Source organism: Palaemon carinicauda, chromosome 22 (genome assembly GCF_036898095.1).
Source record: "Palaemon carinicauda isolate YSFRI2023 chromosome 22, ASM3689809v2, whole genome shotgun sequence".
NCBI classification, from domain to species: Eukaryota; Metazoa; Arthropoda; class Malacostraca; order Decapoda; family Palaemonidae; genus Palaemon; species Palaemon carinicauda.
The window spans coordinates 41,191,451-41,199,176 of NC_090746.1; positions in this window are offsets into that span (position 1 = coordinate 41,191,451).

The following is a 7,726-nucleotide window of genomic DNA, read 5'->3' on the forward strand; positions in this document are numbered from 1 at the left end:
GTAAAATCAATGAAGGTAATTGGAAGTAAAAGTCTTTACCCATTCCAAAAAGGAGTGACAATTTCATGCGAATCTTTTCCCAAATGGTTAGAGATGGTAAAAAATAAATTCAATATATCATATATACTGACATAGACTGAATCAAGATGGACTGGAACATTTCTTTGCTTGCCTGCGACAAATGGGAGTCTGTTATCAGCACCCAACTTCAGTTGCCATGAAATATCGCATTAGATCTCATCTTTTAGGGAAGGATAATTATCTCATGGGGTCGAAATGTAATACAGAAACCAAAAGAAAAGTAGATAACTTTACAGCTGGAACCTTTTCTTTTCTTAGTAATGAAACTTCTTCTCAAGATAAAGTTGACGAATCGCTACAACGTGAGCTAAGTCTCTCCGCGATGATATTTTGTTTACCGGATGAATGTGACGGTGAAGAAAAAGATGATGATGTTGCAAAAAGTGTAGGGGAAGTTGTTAACGAACAGCTGGAGGATGCAATAGCGAAAGCGGGTCATAGAGTATTTTGCTGGTGTCATTGCCCATAAGTTTCCAAAATACCCAAATCTTGGGTCATATGTATCAATGGGAGACAATTCATGGACGAGTATAAATAGCAGAGCAGATAATAAGCTAGTGAAGCCATCAAAAGAATTTTCCGATCAAATCAAGACTATGGAAAAATGTTCAAATGTTATCATGGGGAAAAAGGTTTAAAACCTGGTAAACGAACAGTAAAAAAATTAGCAGCAGAAATTGCAAATGTAATGGGATTGCCACTAGATTTAGTTACTTATTTTGTTCGTTGTCGGACATTCTTTAGGATAAGAATATCAAATGGGGAAACAACTTCCACAAGGAAAATTATGAATAAAGTTAAAAGGTTGTAAAGTGTAATAATCATGATTTTTAAGTTTCAAGTTTATTTGTGCAACCGTATTTGTATAGATTTTTCTAAATGTAATTTTTAGTAAATAATTAGTGTAAAATATTTTTTTCATGTATGCATGCACGCTGCTTACTTGTATATTTACTGACTGATATAAAGAATTTTAATATTTTTTTCTTTCCTTTTTATACCATTTTTTTTTCCCAAAACCTTCTCATAAGAAGTATTTTATCATGAAATCCAGTCATCAAAATATCTTGAAATATTATATTTTCTGAAATAGTAACGTTATTCTTAACTGGATAAGAAAGAATAATGAACTTTTGCAAAATAAGTTCTGACTGAAAGGTGTTCTTTCGCCGGCCAGTGCTGCTTACTGACGCCACAAAACTTAACCCTCTTTAACGTTTACCCCTCTAATCTCTCCTCCCCCGTGTTACGATCCTCGTGGGGATCGAACCAGGTTCTGTTGAATTGATTAATGAAATGGAGACTTTTCAACTATCATAAACAATCAAACAAAAGGAAATATAGAAAGAAAACTCGCAAAAGAAAACATAATTTTATTTACAACTAGTCAAAGGTAAATGTTTCTTGATTGAGTACTTAGCTAGCACTGAACTAAACAAAGAAAATCATTTGATTAAACTACACTCCAGCAAATAGGGGAACAGTCAAGATAGTAGATATATAATACAAAAAGAATACTACTCTTCTCAGCAGCTCTCGACGGTTGACAGGGACGGAGATATTTCAGGTCCAGGCATTTCGTCATTAGTAATGAGGGCGGGTGGCAACTCGTTCTGACATCTCGGACAAAGCTGGTTACGTCTGCATTCTGGTCCTTAAGTCTTCTCTTCTTCTCTGAGCTTGTCCTCCCTCTCTCTCTCTCTCTCTTTCTTGTGCTTCCTCCACTTCTGTCTTTCGTGTTCTCTTCTTCTCTCGTTCGCGTGGAAGTTTATATATCCCTGTATGGGAGGGGTTAACTATGGACAGTTTCCATATAAGGAAATTTTCTCGTTTCTTCATCCTCATTGGTGTTCCTAAAAACCATGCCTCTGATAACACCTAGACGAACGCTCTGCTGGTGTAATCGAAATCCATATCGCCCTATAATTGAAGCGAGACATCTGTTTACCTCCAGCTAATGTATATTCTTCGGCAACAAACACTGTTCTTCTTGTCCTATGGTTTCCTTGGTCTGCAATAGACAGGGGATCGTTATGCTCAAAGACCGCCAGCCTAGGCACATATCTTGACGGTGACAGTTTTGTAAACACTGGCGAGATTCTGCTCTCTCTCTCTCTCTGCTTCTCTAAGAGTAGAAAAATCACACGTTTTAACATTCTTTTCTATATTATTCTATCTACCCATGACAACCCCCAATTTACCTGCGCGGGAATTGACCTGGTACTCTATAGACCTTGGATTTAATGGTATATGCTGGAGGCAAAATTCAGCCACACATGTTTTTCCCAAACGTCTAGCATTTCTATCACCACCCAATTACAGTATGTGGTAGTTTATTGAATGATAGAGAAAAATTTAAAAGAACTGAGATGTATATTATGAGCAATTGGTTGCTGGTCATGCTCCTAAACAAAACCCTAAGCGTGTACGAGCTGACGATCGCATTTTGAATATAGTACGTCAATTTAATGAGAGGCAGGATCCACTTAGACAGGTCCAAGGTCTATAGCTATAGAATAGGAGGTCAGCCCACGCACAGGTGAATTGGGGGTGAACGGGGATGAGAGGGGTGAGCGTTATGTGGGGATAAGTTTTGTGACGTCACTGAGCACCATTGGCTGACGAAAGAGCACCTTTCAGCATGAGCTTGCTTTGCAAAAGTTCAGTATTCTTCATTATGCTATTAAGAATAGCATTTCTATTTTAGAAAAATTAATATCATAAGATATTTTGGTGATAATATTTCGTGATAAAATACTTCCTGTGATAAGTTTTTTTAAGGAAAATAGTTTAAAACGTCGCATATCAGAAAAGAACAATTATTATATAAATCCTTTATGGAAATATTGTTTCAACAAATATAAAAATAAGCAACGTGCATGCATATTTAGATAGATTTTTACACTAATCGTTTACTAATGACTAAAAACTAAATTTTGAAAATATCTATTCAAATATGGTTGTACAAATAGACTAAAACATAAGTAATCATGGTTATTACATCTTTACAACCTACTAATTTTAGTCATTATTTTCCTTGCGGAGGTTATTTCTTTTAATTGATATTATTCTAAAAAAAATCGACAGCGAACAAAATAAGTGACTAAACCAAATGGTAATCCCATTGCATTTGGAATATGTAATGCTAATTTTTTGTTACTGTTCCCATGTTTAGCCTTTTTCCCATGATAACGTTTAATTTTTTTTTGCATATTCTTTATCAGATCAGTAAATTATTTTGATAACGTCACTAATTCATTATTTGCTCTGCTAATTATACATGTCCACGAATTGTCCCCCTTTAATGCAGAAACCAAAAATTTGTGCATTAGGGAAACTTAAGGACAATGAAACCGACGGAATTGTCTAGACCTCCTGCCTTTATTGCATCATCCAGGTGTTTACTTATTTTTCATGCAGCATGAAGTTGCATTGAAAATAATTTATTTAATTGCTTTGACGATTATTTTTTTTTTATACAATTGAAAACGGACCTAATCCGGATATTACCCAGATGGTCACAAATTGTTCGGAGATTTGGAATGTTAAATTTCGTATTTCATGAGAATAAGAATGTACTTGAAAAATATAATTAATTTCATCAAGTCTTGAATTTATAGAATTTATAGGTGTTTGTGTTCACGTAGTTTTATTTTATTTTCTCCCGTAATATCAGTTTTGATCTTATTTGATAGTTTTTAATTGCATATCATTTTAGTAATAAAGCTTAGGAATTGGCTTTTCCTTTACAACTAACACTTTATACCACAAGAAGACTTGTACCTACAAGAAATACGACAATTTGCCTTTCATATTTCGCTTAAGTATTCACATAATGGTTTTACGGTCTGAGCTTCACTTTAGTGGAGAGGGCCTTATAATTCTATAAATTGCCAACCAGAAGAGCTTGTAACGAGGGAACAAAAGTGTTTAAAGTTTAGACCCATGTAATCCCATTAATTGGTGATATTATGATTGGGTTTTATATAGCTTAATATTGCGAAATTAAATCATTTGATAAAATGGTTAATATAAGGTATCATATATAAACTCACAAAACTGATGAAAACTCAAAATCGGGGTAACTGCGATAAGACTATGCTTAATTAACTTTCATCATTAGATATTCCTGTTGAATAAAGAAAAAATATTTTCCATCGTTATCTAAGACTCCAATGAACTGAATATGTGAAGGATATTCTTAAAGATCCAAAGTCAGGATTATTATTATACCATTATGAATGCAAAAGAAGGAATTCTATCTTGTAACCTTTTCTATATATTTCTTTTTAAAATTAACCCCTTGACCCCCAACCCCTCCCAAATGATTCGGCCCTAAAATACAAAGCTCCAATTATATATTTTACTCAGTTCAATATTATTATTATTATTATTATTATTATTATTATTATTATTATTATTATTATTATTATTATTAGCTGAGCTACAACCCTAGTTGGAAAAGCAGGCTTCTACAAGCTCAATAGTTCAGCAGGGAAAGTAGCCCACTGAGGAAAAGAAACCATGAAGTATATAAACTACAAGAGTAATTAACAATCAAAATAAGATATTCTAAGAACGGTAACGACATTAGATTAGATCTTTTATATAAAATCTATAAAAACTTAAAAAAAAAAACATATAAAGAGAAATAATATAGAATAGTGTGCCTAAGTGTACCCTCAAGCAAGAAAACTCTAAACCAAGACACTGGAAGACCATAGTACAAAAGCTATGGCACTACCCAGGATTAGAGAACAATGGTTTGATTTTGGATTGTCCTTCGAGATGAGCTGCTACCATAGCTAAAGTCTCTCTTCTATCCTTACCAAGAAGAAAGTAGCCAGTGAACAATTACAGTGCAGTAGTTAACCACTTCAACTCTTATCTAGTTCCTTTTGGAGCCAATTTGAGAGTTTGGTTAAGTAATCTCTCTAGGGAGTGCGAAGAGAATGCCTAAACCATCTCCATCTACCCCTCACCATGATCTCATCCACATATGGCACTTGAGTAATTCCTCTTCTAGTTTAATTTCCAATCCCGTCCTTCCATTTAACTCCAATATCCTTCTGAGGGTTTTTTCTCAAATCTACAAAATCTGTTGGATATTGTTTCATTGTAACACCGGATATATAAACTAATTATTATATGTAATTTCAGGCGATTTGATTTCCAAATTTTACTTACCCTAGCCATTGTACAATTAGTATTCTTTTTAATCTTTCATTAAACTGCAATTCTAAAGACCCTAGATTATTGACCATATTTCCTGAATATTTAAATGATTCCACGTCATCACTCCTTTCTCCTTCCAATGATATTTCATCTTCCTTTGCATATTCCGTTCTCATCATCTTTGTCTTTATTCTCTTTATCTTAAGGCCAACCTCAGGTGTTATTTCATGCATTCTGGTAAGTAAGCTTTACAAGTCCTGTGGCATTTTGCTAATAAGGATAGCGTCATCATTATTCTCTATATCTGCCCTTCCTAACTGTTCTATGCAAGACAAAATCCACGAGGAGGATAAACAACATAGGTGATAGCATATTCCCTTTGAGTACTCTACTGTTGTTCATTGGATATTCATATGAAAGGACTCTATTAACATTAACTTTGCTCTTGGTATGCTGATGAGCAGACTTGGTCAAATTTACATATTTGAGAGGAACTCCATAATAACGCAGGACTCTCCTCAAAATTAGCCGGTACACACTATCAAATGCTTTTTCATAGTGCACGAATACCATAAAAACTAGATTTCTATATTCTACACATTACTGTAAAACGTCTTAACATGAAAATTTGGTCAGTACAACTTCCACCTTTCTCTCCAGTCTCTTTAGAATGAACATACTATATATTTCTATGACAACTGGCGTACTTATTGTGATGCCTCTGTAATTATTGCAATCAGTCAGGTATCCTTTCTTTACCATTTTCACCAGCACTCCTGGTTCCCATTCATTAGGGTTTGCCTCTTCTTGCCACATTCTATATCTTGTAAGTATTCTGGGAGTCACTTCATTTTCGGCAAAAATCATCTCATCAGTTATTCCTTCGTATCCAGGGGCTTTTTCAATAATAGCTTCGACTTCAAATGCACTAAATTTCTTCATTGGCACATCAAGGTATTCATTCCTCAGCTTCAAGTCTATCAGTCAAATTATTCCCTTCATAACTCCTATTCATGTGTTCATTAAAGTGTTCCATCCAACGTTGCCTTTCTTCATCTTCTGTTGTTATTAGAGATCATCTCTCTCTTTAACGGATATATTTATCTTTTTTGCCCCAGTAGCAATTTCATTAATAATTTTATGAACAATTCTTACACCATAGCTATAACCTGAATTCATAGTTTTCTCACCGTCATCTATTTTTCTGTCTCAATATTCTCTCCAGTTATTCCTGGCTTTTCTTTTGACCTCACTATCAATACTGGAATACTTTGCTTGATCTACCTTGTAATTTTCATCATTTCCTCGGATACTTTCAACAATAAATTTCTGTCTTTGTCTTCTTTTTTCTAGTATCCCCTATATCATTTGATACCTATGGTTTTATCCTGGCAATTGTATGTCCCAAAACTTAACTATACCAACTGACTGATATATGTTCTTAACTTCACAACATTCTTCATTATTTGTCTGCTTTTCGTCTCCTAAACTCTCTAAGACTGCAAATTGATTCCTACATTCAATTGCAAAGGATTTTCTGTGTTCATCTTCCAGAAAGTTAGTTGTTTCAAACCCTGATGATCACTACCAATATCTGCACCTTTATAGTTTTTTACATTTCTCAGAGTCCTCCATCTCTCTTTATTAATAGCTATGTGATCTATTTGATTTTTGCAATTGCCACACGGTGAAGTCCATATATATTTGTGGATGGCCTTGTGCTGGAAAAGAGTACCTCCAATAACAAGATTGTTTGTCGAACCAAACATTATCAAATGTGCTCCATTTTCATTTGCAACTTCACCAAGACCCTCAACACCCATCACATTTTCTATACCTTGATTATTCGTTCCAACTTTAATATTGCAGTCGCCAATCACAATTGTCATATCTCTCTCTGGTATCTCATCTATTACCTCTCAGCAGTTCTTCATAGAATTCGCCTTTCGTTTCTTCATTTGAATAATTTGTTGTTGCATAGCAAGCTATAATACTCATATTGCAGAACTTTGATTTAAACTTCGCAAGTTACAATCTACTATTTACAGCTCTCCATTCCTTCAATGCCTTTTTCTGTTCTTGGTGTTATTATCATACCTACCACTTCTCTTCCAACCTCGTTAGTCTTTGAAAAAAAAAAAATGGAGGGATTTGTTATTGTACATTTGTGTTTGTGGTAAATGGTCAGATGACGATGGTGATTCTGGTTGTCGGCAGTTATTGTCAATTTTTCCCCAATGCCTATGCGATAAAAATTTTGTCTAGATGTCTATGTATTTTCTGATTGTAAGATGTTATTCATTGTACAGTATTTGTGAATTCTAGAGGATTTATATAATCACTTTACAGAACTGAAACTTCCATTATACTTCTTTTTTTTTTATTCCTATTTTGCTAAACAGGAAATTTGGTAAAAAACGAAACACGTACAAAATCCATGCTTTATTAGAACACGGTTATAAATTCCACT